The 14,526-nt window shown below is 49.1% G+C and overlaps 1 long non-coding RNA gene across 1 annotated transcript; it reads left to right on the forward strand.

The window, feature by feature from the left end:
- The first annotated feature begins 7,010 nt into the window (after positions 1-7,010).
- On the forward strand, positions 7,011-11,396 carry LOC148003791 (uncharacterized). The gene is made up of 2 exons (XR_015629975.1): positions 7,011-7,681; positions 8,689-11,396. It is a non-coding gene; the product is annotated as an uncharacterized LOC148003791 (long non-coding RNA).
- The last annotated feature ends 3,130 nt before the right edge of the window (positions 11,397-14,526 follow it).

Here is a 14,526-nt window from a genome sequence, read left to right on the forward strand (position 1 = left end):
AAGGTCCTCTGGCTTTGCTGTTTCTGGGCTATGGTAGAGCAGAGCATTAGGTTAGGGGAGTGGGGAGAAATAAATTGTTCACTTTGTGGTGTCTTGGAAAAGAGACGGCTAGATTCTTTCAAGGGCCAACCCCTGTTACCTACTTCCTCCAATCAGCCCCCATGCCTGATGTGCCAGCACCTCCCAACAACACCCACAAACCATAGATCCATCAGTGAATAAATCTATACAAAAAGTTACAGCCTTCGGTATTCATCCCCAAACCCCACCTCTAAACACTGCTTCAGAGACTCAGTCTGTGGCACATGGGTCTTTGCCAAAAGGCACTTTGTTTTGTTTTGTTTTTTTTTAACTGTAGGAGAAGGAAATTGCTCATAATGCAGAGCTCTTATAATAGTTGGGACAAAGAATAATCAGAGCCTCCAGTAACAAGTTCTCTAGAAGGAAGGGAAAGAGATGGAGTTAATATATTTTTGGTTGCAGATTCAACTTTGTGAAGTAAAAAACATTGAGCTCTTTAGAGGTCTTCGATGGCAAACAGTAGAAATAACAATGCCATCATCATGTTCATCTCTTGGTTTTAAAAGAGTAATAAATGGAACGAAAGGTAGCTCACAGAATCCACAGGAGGGATGAATAATCTCTCTGTGAAAGGAAGAAAAGCCAAGCATTAAGTCCAGGGAGCTGTCAGCTCCCGATGCCGGTCCCTGACCTGGGACAAGAGTGTCAGCACCTGCATCCCGTTAGACCTGGATTCTAAGAGGCCTCTCAGCAGGGTGAGTCTTAGAACATTCCTGATCCTTTCTGTCAGCACTGGGGAGACTCAAGACCGTCTAGGAGCTGCTGACAGCCACATGTAAGTTGATGGCCATGACCCGGGCTCTAAGAGTCCAGAAGAACAGAGTCTGAACCTAAGAGCTCCCCAGTTGACTCCTGTTGATAAATTCTGGCAGAACTGAGATGGGAGTGACAGACAGGCTCTATCAAGACTACTGTCTCCAGCCCTTGTTTATCTTAATCCTTCTGCCTCTCTCTCTGGGGCTATAAGCAATCCACCCTGCCAGGAGGTAATCTTTACTTTGTCAAAATTACGAGACTGAAAATCCCACCAGATACTGATCACAAATCTCATGACTCTTCAAGACATGTTTCTTCCTGGTATCTATCTGTTCTTTTCAACACAGGGATCTTGAGGTAGTAGTTCCCCTTGCTCCGTAGCAGCAACCTTTCCCTGAGACCTAAGTCAATCATCTTTGGCAATCTGGAGGACTGAGGCAGTCTGGTCCTTCTTGCCCCACCTTCTGCTTCTTTATTTCAAGCTGTCCTGTTTACCTACCTTAAGCCTTAAAATTCTTTACCCTAACTTCTTAGCCTGCAGCTCCATCCTGCTCCTGGCCTCTGCACACAGCCAAGGCGTAAGCAAAGCCTAGAATTTTAATGAGTGCCCTAAGAGTGTACTCCCATGATGCTTTGGGGCCTAGGGAGCTGTAGGGCACACTGCATCCACCTCCCAGCCTGGAAACTCCACGCCAGTGTATCTTCCTGTTTTTAACAACATAACTCTGCTGCTCTGGTAAACATGCCTAACTAGGAGCCAAACCAAAATGCCCATCCTTGGCCTTGTGCCTCCCCACCTCCAGAACAAGCCTTTCTAGGCTGGCCAGAAAACCCTGGATCTGAGTAGACAAGTCTCTCCGTGCTCCAGGCTGTGTGCTGCCTCATTTCCCGTGGACAAGTTAACCCCCATTGGGAAAGAGAACTATGGGTGCCCCAAACTCAATCCCAAAGCCCTTCAGGGATAGAGCTCAGAGGTAGCCAGAGAAAGGCAGATGGGGTGGCAACCCTGGGAGGGAGCCAGGGGACAGGAAGAGCACTCCTGCCCCTGAGGTGGTTTCCAAGAGTGATTTTTTTCCAGCCAGACGAATGGGACGAACACAGCTGTCTCCCTGATGGGGTTTCAAGATTCACTTCCTCTCCAACACTGCAGCTGGGAAGGACAGTCCCACCAACAGAAAACAGGACTAAGAATCCTCTTGGGCTTTCTTTCAACTCCTAAGAAGTAGAAACACTATCCACAAAATAGTAGAAATTAATATGGCTGGCCCTCTTCTCAGTTCAGCATTAATCAAGCACATTGCTTAGAATTGTCATCTGGTTTGCTCTCATGAGGATAGAATCCTAGGGGAAGGTCCATGGACAGAGATGCTGAGACAGTGATGAAAACTTCATGTGGGTGCAATTTTATTTCGCCTCATTTAGAATTTGAGACACGCTCTTACTCTGTACCCTAGGCTAGCCTAGAACTCACTCTAGCCCAGGATGGCCTAAAACTCATGCCATGAATACTCTCACCTCAGTTTCTCTGAGTGCTAAGATTTTATGAGCCACCACACCAAGCTATCTGGTACTCTTAAAGCTAACTTTCAAAATGGTTCTTTGGATTCTATTTAAGATGCAGATGAACCAGGAAGGTGGCTCAGCGGATAAATTGTTGCCTCCAAGACTGATGACTTGCATTTAATCCCCAGGGCAAGTTAGCCTCTGGTCTCCACATGCACACCATAGTCTACATGTCCACACTTACAGCCTGCACATACACACACACACACACAAAATTACTTGTAAAAAAAGTATATAAAGGCCTGAAAGAAGCAATATCTATTTACTGTAGTAAAACATCGAAATTCAGATAAATGCAAAAAGCTCCCCAAAGATCCCCCCTCATAAGTTGATCATGAACTTCTTCAGGTACCATAAATGTAGAATCATACATTTTTAAATCCTTCTTCTTCTCAATGGATCAGTAACTACTGTAGGTTATTATCTTATATGGTTATATGCTATATCATCATGTGGATGGTCAGCTGTTTAGAAAAACATTATTATGGGGGCAGAAACCTCTCCGCTCGCCTCCAGACAAATCACACCAGGCCAACATGGTTCCAGATGGAGAGGTTTAATGAGGGGATGAGACAAGGAAGCGGGACAAGAGAGAGAAGAAAAATAGAAGAGGAGAGGAGTAGAGGCCAGCCATGAGCACGTGGAGGGAAGGGAGGAGGGGAATGGGGAGAGAAGGGACAAAGAGGAAGAAGGGAAGAGCAAGAGCGAGAGAGTGAGAGGAGGCAAGCAGCCCCTTTTATAGTGACAGGCGTACCTGCTGTTGCCAGGTAACTATGGGGGTGGAGCTTAGACAGAATACTAACAATAAGTATGAAATATTGTCACATCCCAATGTTTAGTATTACCAGCAATACTCTGACAAAGCTCCTTACTGTGCATTCATAAGTATGCGAATTTGCTTGGTCATTCCTTTAGGTCATATCCCTAGATATGAAATTACCATATAATATTTGTTAGTTCTGACATATAGTCCACTGCCAACCCTAAAAACAACAGGCTCCCAAGCCCATGTAGAAAAACGGGGCTATGTTAGAAGCATTCTCTGAACTTCTCCCTTTCTTTCCTCATGCACGCCATACACATACACTCTTTAAATTCCCACAGCATGCTTCTTGGGTAGATGTTATTATTTTTCCATTCCCAAGGTTGAACAGACAGAAGTTCAGATCCCTGAGGTAAAGCCAGAACTTGATTCCCTGCCCTCTAATTCCCATCTCATGGCCTCTGTGTAACTGCTGTTAGATGCTGCTCCGGAGACTGAAGGGGGTGGCCAGACTTCGCTCTTACCTTGCCAGATAAACAAGGCTGTCAAAAAGCTGACAATACGTGAGGTTTCTTGCAAATTCTGGGCACAGTTCAAGGATGCCACAGGGAGCAGATCTCGTCGCTTATAGATTTCTGAGAGGCAGTGAGGAGACAACCCCTTTTAAACAAATTAAACGTAAATGAGTAGCCCCAGTCGGTTTCTCCCTGGAAAGCACCACCCCAGGCCTGCACAGCTTGGATGAGCTGCTTAGAAAACCACTCAGTGACACTAAGTGCTAGTGTAAGTCACCAGCTATTTGTTCTTTTCCCTAGCAGCTTTCTACCAGGATGCTTCAAGGAGGCCATGGTCCCCAGATGCTGCTGAAGCAGGAATACTGGTGCCTGTATTTGTCTAGAGGCCTCCCACCATTGCCGCAGCCACAGTGCACTCTCTGACAGTCCTATGTGCTCACATCCAGGGCTTCCGGTGGCCCATCTGCCTGGACAGCAGGGCCATCTGGGAGGGAGAGATAGACAGGAGACATAGATCATCTGGTACTAAGTGTTTGTGGAGGCTGAGTGGAGTCTGGTATGCTGGTCTGAGGGCTGCTGTCTGCAACATCAAAGCAGTGGGGAAAAAAACTAAACAAATAAACTACTTTGAGATGCTCTCTGAGGTGGGCGAGCTCCCATTTTTAAACAGCTGGTGGAATTCTGTTGTCCTATGCATTCCCCTATGCTGCTGGGTTAGCTAAAGGCCTTTAGCAGGGGAAGACTCTGCTGATGACATGTTCAAGCCTGTTTTCTCAGTTCCCTTCCTTGCCCACTTGGAATACTTTGAAAACCTTACCTCTAACTCCACAGTGGCAATGCCACCCACCTCCATTCTCCAACTTCCAGGCCCTTCTCAGATCAGCCCATATTGTAGACCAGCCCACTGCCCTCCAAATCACCTCAGAATCCCCAACTCTAGGAGCCTTCTCAAATGGCTGTATTATCCTGCCCACTCACATAACCACTGCTATCACCGTGAACCTGGCTCCCACGTCAGGACCAGCACTGAGCACTGTGAGCCAAAAGTCACAGGTGGTTCAGAGCCACATCACTGTGGAGAAATACAGTAACTCTGTGACTAGAGTCAAGCTCAGAGCTCTCATCTGCTTCACACACAGTGGATTATCTTCTTCACTTAACAAGGAACATCCTAGAATCCTAGAAGATACTGAGACCCTCTACTCTCCTTAGAACTTAGAGGTCCTCATCGGGTCTCTATAACACTTAAGAAGTTAAGATATAATTATCCCCATTTTACAGTGAAGCTTTAGAAGGATTTGAGTAGTTTGTCCAAGTTAACACCAGTGGCTGAAATGGAGATTCTATCTGCGATCTGTTGATAACCCTGAGCTCTGTAGGCATGGCCCATCTACAGCCCTATGGCTACATCTGTCCAGAACAGCTATGAGTATAGCTCAAGTACATTTATAGGTGGCCACAGGATATCACAAAGTCAAAAGGTTAGACATCACTGCTAGCAGATACAGCCTCTAATGAGAGGACTAACTGACAACTGTGGAGTTAGTCTGTGGGGTTAACAAAACAGAAATTCGGGCTGGCAAGATGGCTCATCTGGACATGCCCGTGCCAAGCAAGCTTGGTCTCCTCCGGAACCTATGCGAAGGTAGAAGAAGAGAATTGATTCTACAAAACTAAATTCTGACATCCACACTCATCACACACACACACACACACACACACACACACACACACACACACACCAGACAGTCACACACACAATAACAAATTTTTTTTTAAAGAAAAGAAAAAGAGAAACAAGGAAAGTACAGAGCAGGAAGAGTTAGACATGACCTCAGGAGGTACCTTCTTGTCAATGTAACTTGCTGACTTTTTTTTATTACTGGCATGTAACCGTTTTTTAAACAGAAGAGTAAACTATAAGAGAAAAAGGAATAACTTAAGTAGAAAAAGAACATCCAAAACTACTGTGTCTGAGCCCCTGCCTCAGAAGAGCCTCCCTCCCACCATCAGATTGAGTAAAATGGTTTCTCAGAAACCACAAAATATGAAAGCCCATGCAAATGCCACTGAGCCCTCCCCAGGGCTCCCTGCCATGGACTCCCCCTGTCTCCAGCTGGCCCTAGGGACAGCAGGATGCAGCATGGAGTGCTGGGCAGCTGGCTTCACAGTACAGCGCTTGCTCTCCAGCTGCCGTCAGTCTTGACCCAGGCCATGCTGTGGTTTCAGTGGGAAAGCCCCATCCCTGACACTAGACATTAAGTGCAAGATAAATCCTATAAGCTCTCTCATCTCAACCTGCTTTGGGACCGAAATCATGGGTGTGGATACCCTTCACTGTTCCGGGCAGAGGGTGGGGCTGGGTTCCTGCACACAGATTTGCAAGGAGCTCCCTGGGGTTCCAGAAAGCTGAGACCTCTCTAGCTGGGAAGGCTCCCACTGTTCAAGCCAAGGCTGGTCTGTTCCCAGGGCCTTGTCCTGGTGAATAGGACACTGTAACCAGAAAGAGACCTGGGCTCTTCTCCCAGGCTAGTCACAAAACAGCTGTGGGGTCTTGAACAAGTCTCTGCCAGGTGTCAGCTCCCTCGACTTCCAGAGACACCAGCAGCCCTGTGGGGCATCTGGCAGACAAGTAAGGATATGGGCCTGCAGGCACAGCCAGCTTTCTGCCCGGAGGATGCTAGGATAGATGGATGGACGAGCAGCAGAGGGACATGCTGCTCCTGCTTTCTGGGAAAGTCTAGAGAGCAAAAGTTCCACCTCAGCTTCTTACACATTCCTAATCTTAAGAAGGCAGGGTCTTCTTTCTGAACAGAGGATAGGAAGTATCCATCCCAGAGAGAGAGATTCATGCTGGAACAGTGAGGTGGGTGTGCACAACCCCTGTTCTACTGAGCGGTGTGGTCTTAGACTCAGTTTTTCCAGCCCTCAGTTTTTCCATCTGTAAGATAGGAATTTTTATCATTTCACCTGGTTGTAGGTACCTCCTGTCTAGTGTATACATAGTGCTCAGAAAAGGAAGGAAGGAAGGAAGGAAGGGAGGGAGGGAGGGAGGAAGGAAGGAAAGAAGGAAAGGGGGAGGGAGGGAGAGGGGAGGGAGGGGGAGGAAGGGAGGGAAGAAAAAGGTGACTACAGATGTTCTAGGCCACCCTGGTCTTCAAGCTCTCTTTACCTTGCCTCTCTCCTCTCCTGTGATCCCTGGGTATGCCTCTCCCATGGCCTCTGCTTTAAAAAGACGTGACATTCCTGCATCTCTGTGGAAGACAGACTCCTCCCGTCTTTAAAAGAACAGGGCACGCACGAGCTGTGCCCCCAGCATTTAGCAGATGGCAGGCAGAGTTTGGAGCCCTGTGGAGCTCACACGTGGAGCATCCGGGTGCTGCTCCCCCAGGGTGCTGCTCCCCCACTGCTTATCACATGAGAAGTGTGGTTCGATCGAGCTGCCCTGAGCTTAGATGGGGATAAAGTTGTACCTAATCGTCAGAGATGAGCAATGGCGAGGCAGACAGTAGCTTATATTCCTAGTTACAATCCTAGAGTGAGTACCCTTCACCCGTCCAGTCTTTATTCTTCAATCAGCTAACCTGCAATCGGAAGGAAACAGAGTCCCAACGTAGAAATAGGAAAGGTGACCATTCCAAGCCTTTTCAGGCCATAAGACCCCAACGCTCTCACTTTTCCAATGGAGAAAGTGCTTTCTGGAGAGAAGAGACTTGCCGGGGTTGTATGGGTAGTCCGGGAATCCCACAGGGATCCAGTAGAGTCCTCCCATCAACCCCCGGGGGGCGAAAGTCAGACATAGGGGGTGCGGGGGGGGGGGGGTAGAGGAAGGGAGCATCTCACGTTCCTTAATAGGCTGGAGCAGTCCACCCACTCTCAAAACTGGCTCAAGAAGCAGCTAAGAATGGATCTTGAAAACCATTTACGCTCGCCCACCGTGCCTGCCCTCCCATGGACCTTATCCCTGAGGCTCTGAGTCACCTGCTGGGCCCAAGGAACGGAGGTGAGAGTTCAGATGGTCTCTGAATAAGCGCGCGGGGGGGGGGGGGCGGCATTCTGTCAGAAAAGGGGCTCAGAGTGCCAGTCTAATCCATGCCATTCTGACAGACAAGGTTGTGTGTAAGCAGCTTCGGTTTTAAAAGATTAGGAGGCAAGTACTGGAGTGGAAAGAAACCTTACTGAGTCAGTTCCACCGACAGTACCACACTGCCCTCTGCTGGTCAGATGAGAGAAGGCATAGAGGCTGGATGAATCACACTGAGACCCTGTGTGGATCACAGGATTTCTTACCTCCTTTTCTAAGGTGAAACAGAGATATGGGGAGTTATGGAGGGCTGCTTCCATCCTCAGAAACCCATGCTGTCTTCAAGCAACACAGACTTCCCTCAGTGCCTGGCACCAAGGACATCCCCTCCTGACTCTATGTCTTTGCAATGTGCCAGCCTTTGAACCTCTAGTTTCCTATTCCAAAGCCAGTGCTTAGAACCCAGAGCACTCAATATCCTGCATGACTTACTCTGCCTTCTTTGCACTAGAATAAGATGTCATATCTAAACTTGGGGACATTTTCCTTTCCAGTCGCTGAGGACAGCCCCCAGGCTAAGGAAGACACATCCTGCTTGAGCTAAGGGACAAGAAAGGGTCCTCATCTCTGGGATGAACCCAAGGCCCTCGAACTTCCAGAAGCATTGAGCATCAGCTCCATAGCAACCTAGGAAAGAGATAGCAAAGGCCAGAACCCATCCCTGCAGCTTGAGTGTTTTCACCCTGTCCCCATGGTAACAAACCTTCCCCCATGCTCCCATGTCCTGCCCTTTGCACACTGGGTAGTTCAGAGCAGCACACCCTGCAGCTGGCTGACCAGCTTCCAGGCATGGGCTCAACTTGGGCCATAGTTTCCCGAACCCCTGTGCAGACTCAGGAGCCACTGCAGCTGACAGGACTACGTGACAAGAGTGATTCACACACCGCCACCCTGACCATCTTTCTCTCTCTCTTCCTCTCTCTCAGCCATCACAAAAGTCTCAACACAGAGCAGCATTGTCCCCAGGGTCAGGAGGGGCTGGAAACCAAAGGGAACTGAGAAGACAAGCCTGGAAAGGGATGGTTTGCCAGACGACGCATGCGCCTCCTCGTGCCGGCCAAGCCCACTTCCTGCCTGTCTCCAGCTTCATAGCTCAAGTTTATATCTCCATCCCAGAAAACCCACTTGGGCTTGGCTTGTTGGCATCTCCCACTTTCTACTCTCTGCCTCGCCCTGCGTTGCTCTGAAAATTGTGCACAGGCTATTTCCTTTTTCTTCTCCAGCGCATTCTTCTTTAAAGCCTGTAAGATAAAAACAACGTCCTGAAAATGCTGCCTTTAAGGGTGCCCGTCCTCTCTCTTCTGTTCCCTACACCTAACCAAATCTGCTGTGATTGGTCGGTGTGAGCAAGGCCCTCTGCAGCAGGGAGCGATGGTAGATGAAGGAGAATCTGGGGGAGTCTTGATGGGGTATGACAAAGGCAGGGTGATGGTACAGTGACGAATTGGGGACATTACTCCAGTTCTCTCCATAGTCCGTGACTATGACGATTGTCAACCATAGATTGTTGAGAATAAATCTCTAGTTAAATAAACACCGGGGACCAGAAAAGGCCTTAGGAGGCCAAGCATTTCATTCACTGAGAAGCGGATCCTCAGCCAGAGCAGACCAGAGGTTGGCAAATCCGTCTGCACCTGTGCGAAACAGCTCAACTCCTTAGAAAGCTCTTTGGACATCAGCTCAAAAATCTACCCCCAGCACCAAACTGTAAAGGGGGCCAGCCTTCTCCACTCTTCTTGGTATCCGTGCCCTTTATGTGCAGTCTAGACATTTGGAGCTTATGTTACAACTTACTCAGGTTAAATGTGATGCCATGCCATTAACGCGCCTGAGCTCGGAGGGGCTTCTCATTCTCCCCAGATCAAACCCCATCTCCTCTTAAGAAGATGGATAAACAAGGAAAACTGGTTCCTCTTAGCTTCTGCCACCTGTGAGCAAATAAGTGCAGACCACCTGGTGACTGATTGCTGAGAGCTAGGGAACAAACCCCAGCCCAGGGCTGTAGACCCACCCAGCTGAGCCCCATCCAAATTACCAGCTCTCAGAATCACAGACTAAATCCATGACTATTGCTTTTGTCAGTAAATTAATGGGTGTTTACCTACCTACGAAAAAGGAGGAAAGGGATACATCCCATCTAAGCCCCCTACGGCTGTGCTAGATACAGAAGAGTCTTGTCCCTCCTGTGTGAGGAGGGCCCTTTAAATAGGAAAGTAAGTCTCTTTGCCTCTAAGTCTCAGCATGGCTCCTGGGGGGGGGGGGTCATCCAAGCTAGCTCCCTCCTCGAAGGAAAAGTCATGCACCCAGGTGGCCTTTACCCTTTCCACTACTTAGTGCCTGCCCAGTAGCAACATCAGAAGAATTCCTCCGGTGTCAGCATCCTCCAGTGACACCCTGTCCACCTCGAGGGGCACTCTGACTATCCCAGAACTCCAAGAGTCCAATCTCTCAGCACATGTAATTGGAAATTAAGAGACGTGGAAAAACTGAGTTGAGGAGGGCACCAAACTCACCATAAAAACATTGAAATCGATTAATCCTCAAAGCCACCTTCTGACCCAAATCTAAACTGCCCAGAAAATCTCCCAAACAAATGTGGTTAAGCAGGCTTCCCATAGAGGCTTGCCCCATGGCCAGAACAAGGGAGGAGCCAGGGGCTGGCTTCCAGCATCCACTCCACATGGAGTCAACATGGCACACTGGACTTGGGCTTGGGGTCTGAAGAGGAAGGTCATCGGCCCCACCACAGGAGCCAGTGCAGACCATGGCAGCATCCCTCAGAACCAGGCCCAGCAGGAAGCAGTGTGGTGGGGAACGGCCGGCTGCCATCAGTGAGGTTGTCTGGCCAATGGCCATGCTGCAGCCTGCAGCCTGCCAGTTTCAAAGCAGTCCTCACAGCCTGGCTTCCTGTTTTTTTCTTTGCACTCCCTGTGTGTCATGGCACAATTATTCTGAGAGATGTTCTCAAAATGGGCTCGATGTCCAATTTTCTTTCCCTAATAACAGTGCGGGGGGCGGAAGGGGGGTGTAAGGGTGAGGAAGGCAGAAAGACAGGAAGAACTCTAAACCTCAGAAAAGGATAGAAACAACTTCAAAATTCAAATTTTCAACGAGAATATCAAAGTCATCTATTCCACAGTCTACCCTGTACCTACCCGAGCTGTTCCCCTCCCACGGGCCACACCATGGAGGCTGAAATGAACAAGAAGACTTTGGGGAGAGGGGCCATAGAAGACTTTGAAACTCCCTTCCTAGAGCCTAGAACTCATCGGCAAGGATGGTGACAAGGTCAAGTGGCCGGTGGCACAGACCTGGAATGCTGCCTTCCAGACTATTTCTCAACCACATAAGTGGCTTTGGCAGGACTCAACACGCAACAAAGAATAGCTCTGCCCTATAGGACTCCTCTGTCTGCTTCTGGGTAGAGTCTTCAGGTCTCATCCCATGCTCAGGAAAGAATTTATGATCCTGTCAGAAGGTAGAGGCCCAGGGGATGAATGTGTTCAAGGTCTTCACTGTGTCTTGCTATTAGATTGGGCGTTGATTGGTTAGGATGTATCTGTGAGTACGAATGCAGCGGCAGAGGGAACCTGGGGAGATAACCCAGTCAATAAAGTGCTTACCTTGCAAACACCGGGACCTGTGTCTGACTGATCCCAAGAACCTCCATACACAACAAAGCCAGGTGTGGTAGGTCATATTGGCAATCCCAGAGAGTAGAGGTGGAGGCAGGAGGATCTCTGGGGCTCACTGGCTGGCTAGCCTTCCTAAGCTACTATGTGAGTTCTAGGCCAGTAAGAAACCCAGTCTCTGGAAAAAGTGGCTAGCTGAGAAAACACCTGAGGTTGTCCTGTGGCCTCCACACTTATGCACGCTCACATACGCATGCACCTGCACATGCATGCACACACACAACACACACACACACACACACACACACACGTCTACATGTGACTAGCCTAAGCTTGCCCAGGGTTCACCTTTGAGTGTGTATACTAAACTTGGTACTTGTGAGAGCCCACCATGTGTGAGCATAAACAAATACCTATTACCTATAAGTTCAGTACCGATGTTTCTAAGAGCCGGTGAATATATGCACTTGTTGGGTGAATTGGGCATGAAGCTGGATCTTCTGTGTATGTGTTCACACAAGCACAATCCTGCCCCATTCATGCTTTGCCACAAGAATGCTCATCAGGTGTAGGCATGTGTGCTGCCTGTGACAAGGTCTGCCTGTGCCCACCGTGCCTCAGTCCACCCATATGGACTGGGTGCCTGGCCTGCCCCCATTGCCTCCTCCTTTCCCAAGAGCCCAAAGCAGCCTTTGTCTCCCTCCCTTTGGGATCCGCCAGCTAATGGCAGGGGTCCCCTCCCAGCAAACAACATCCCGCCCTGTTCATTTGTGTCTCCTCAGAGGGGCTGATAGGCTTGGATAGCCTCCAGGCTCCAACCGTAAACGGCAGCCCGCAATCGCAATGGACGACTTTCTTAATTGCCCGTGATGCTTGTGGGCACTGTGCAAACTCGATGGTAGCTATTACGCTTCGAGGTCTGAGCAGGGCTGCATTTTGTGCTTGTGTGAATTTAGTGTTCTCGGGAGCTAAGAGGCCAGAGTGGGTTAGAGTCTGCTGAGGGGCTGTTATTATGACCTGGCACCACTCTGCCCTTCGCTTCTGGAGACCCTGAGGCCACTTCACCACACTCAAAAACTGCCATGCCCCTAGAATTTCAAAACCACGGCACCCCAGGCAGTACTCCCCCCACACTCTCTCCCATGCAGCACTCCCCCCACCCTCTCCCCCACATAGTACCCCTCCCTACCCTCTCCTCTTCTTCCTGTATCCTTCACCTCCTTCCCTGCGTTCTCTTTCCTTTCCCCTAATTTCTCTCATTTCTGCCCCTGAGTTTCCTCTCCCCAGATCCCATCTCTGTTCTATCCTCTTCTCCTCCCCCCCCACCTCCCCCTCCTCTCCCTGCCTCTCACCCACCTCTTCTCCTTCCTTTCCTCTCCCTCCCCTCTCCTGCCTCACTTCATTCTCTCATCTCCCCTCTCTACTCTTTCTCCTCCTTCCCTCTCTCTTTACATCACCCTCTCTTCTTTCTCTCCTGGTTCCTTCCCCCTCTCTCTTCAATGTCACTTTCTTCCTCCTCTCTCTACCTCCCTCCTTTTCTCTCTGCCTCCCTTCTTCTCAGCTCCCAGAATCAAGCTCCCAGGCAATGACCAGTGCCCCACCCCACCTCACCAAGGCCAGCTATGTCTTCCCATCCCCCAACCTCTACCAAAGCCCACCATCTCCTTTGTACCTGCATCTAGCCTTTTACTTCAGAGCCTTGGTCCCCAAGAGGAGATTTGTCATTTACACTGAGCTCAAAGGTGTTATAGTGGCTTACACACTCTAGACTTTGGGTTACTTTGTTTCCCTTTTGCCCCCTGCCAGGCCCCCTGAGAGACAGTGTTCATTTTCTTACTCCTGACTTGATAGCTTCAGCTTAGATGGAAGACAAGAGGTGGAGGGAAGACTTAGAAACAGCAGTACATGACCCTGGGCTTCTCCCTGGGCTCAGGCTGCAAAGACATGAGTTCAAATCCTCCAGCTGTAGCATGTGAAGCAAACCCAAGAGAATGTCAGATCTCTTCCCAAGAACTGAAAGCAGTCCTCTAAGAAACCAGTAGCATGCTGCTTGATAAATGCAGAGCTTCATTCAAATAGAGTGTGTGGCTTAGCTCAACAAATGTCTATGGATAAGAGAAGGATGGATGGATGGATGGATGGATGGATGGATGGATGGATGGATGATGGATGGATGGATGATGGATGGATGGATGTTGGATGGATAAATGCCTGGATGTTGATGGTGGGTGGATGGATGAATGGATGGATGGACAGACAGATATTGGGTTCCCCTCCTCAGAGATTCCTGTGGATGAAATAATCTTAAATCTCATTGATTTCTCCTTCAAGAGCTTATGCCATGGAATCTGCAGGGCTTTCTGTTGAAGCTTCCTTGTCACCGAGAGTGTCCACTCATGGTCTCAGCTGATCTCTTCACCCATGACATCTTGAAAGCAAACACGCAAAGGCATGAGGAGGAAGAGGCCGGTGGCCCAGACCCTCGAATTCTCAGACTGTACACAGCACTCTGGTACCTCACCCCGTGCTCATGCTGGAAGGACATGAAGCCAGGGACACTGGTGCTCAGTCCACCATCCTTCTTGCTCTGCTCCCTTTGCCAGTGTGGGTACTAATTAACCAGTTCCCGCATAGCTGTTCAGGACAGACAGAAGCAGAGCATGCATTCTGTGCTTCCACAGCAAGATCAAGGCTGCACCTGAATTTCCATGCCCATGAGACTTCTGCCCTGATTTCTGTCTTCCCAGCGTGCCCCTTTCAAGGCTCCCCTTGAGGGCTTCATTGGTGACCATTGTGATCAGATACGTCTCTCAAAGACATAGCTGGGAAACTGGTCTCAGACAGATGCTCAGACCAATCCGCCTGCCAGAGCCAGTGAGAGGACTGAATAAAGGGGACTTTATTCCACTTAGAAAGGACAACACTTTCTAGCCAGTCATTCCCAGCAGTGATAGTAGCTGTACCACAAGATATCCTGGCTTTTTTTTTTCTTAATGGAGTATGCTGAAAGTGGGAGAAACGGTCTTCTTCAGGGAAGAGGCCTCAACTGGTTATCCAATACAAGCAAGTCAGCCCCGAGATAATGTACACAGAGTTAACATTATATGAAGGAAACAGGTTATATTTGTGTGT

The sequence above is a fragment of the Rattus norvegicus genome, chromosome 9, assembly GCF_021556685.1.
Source record: "Rattus norvegicus strain SHRSP/BbbUtx chromosome 9, alternate assembly SHRSP_T2T, whole genome shotgun sequence".
NCBI classification, from domain to species: domain Eukaryota; kingdom Metazoa; phylum Chordata; class Mammalia; order Rodentia; family Muridae; genus Rattus; species Rattus norvegicus.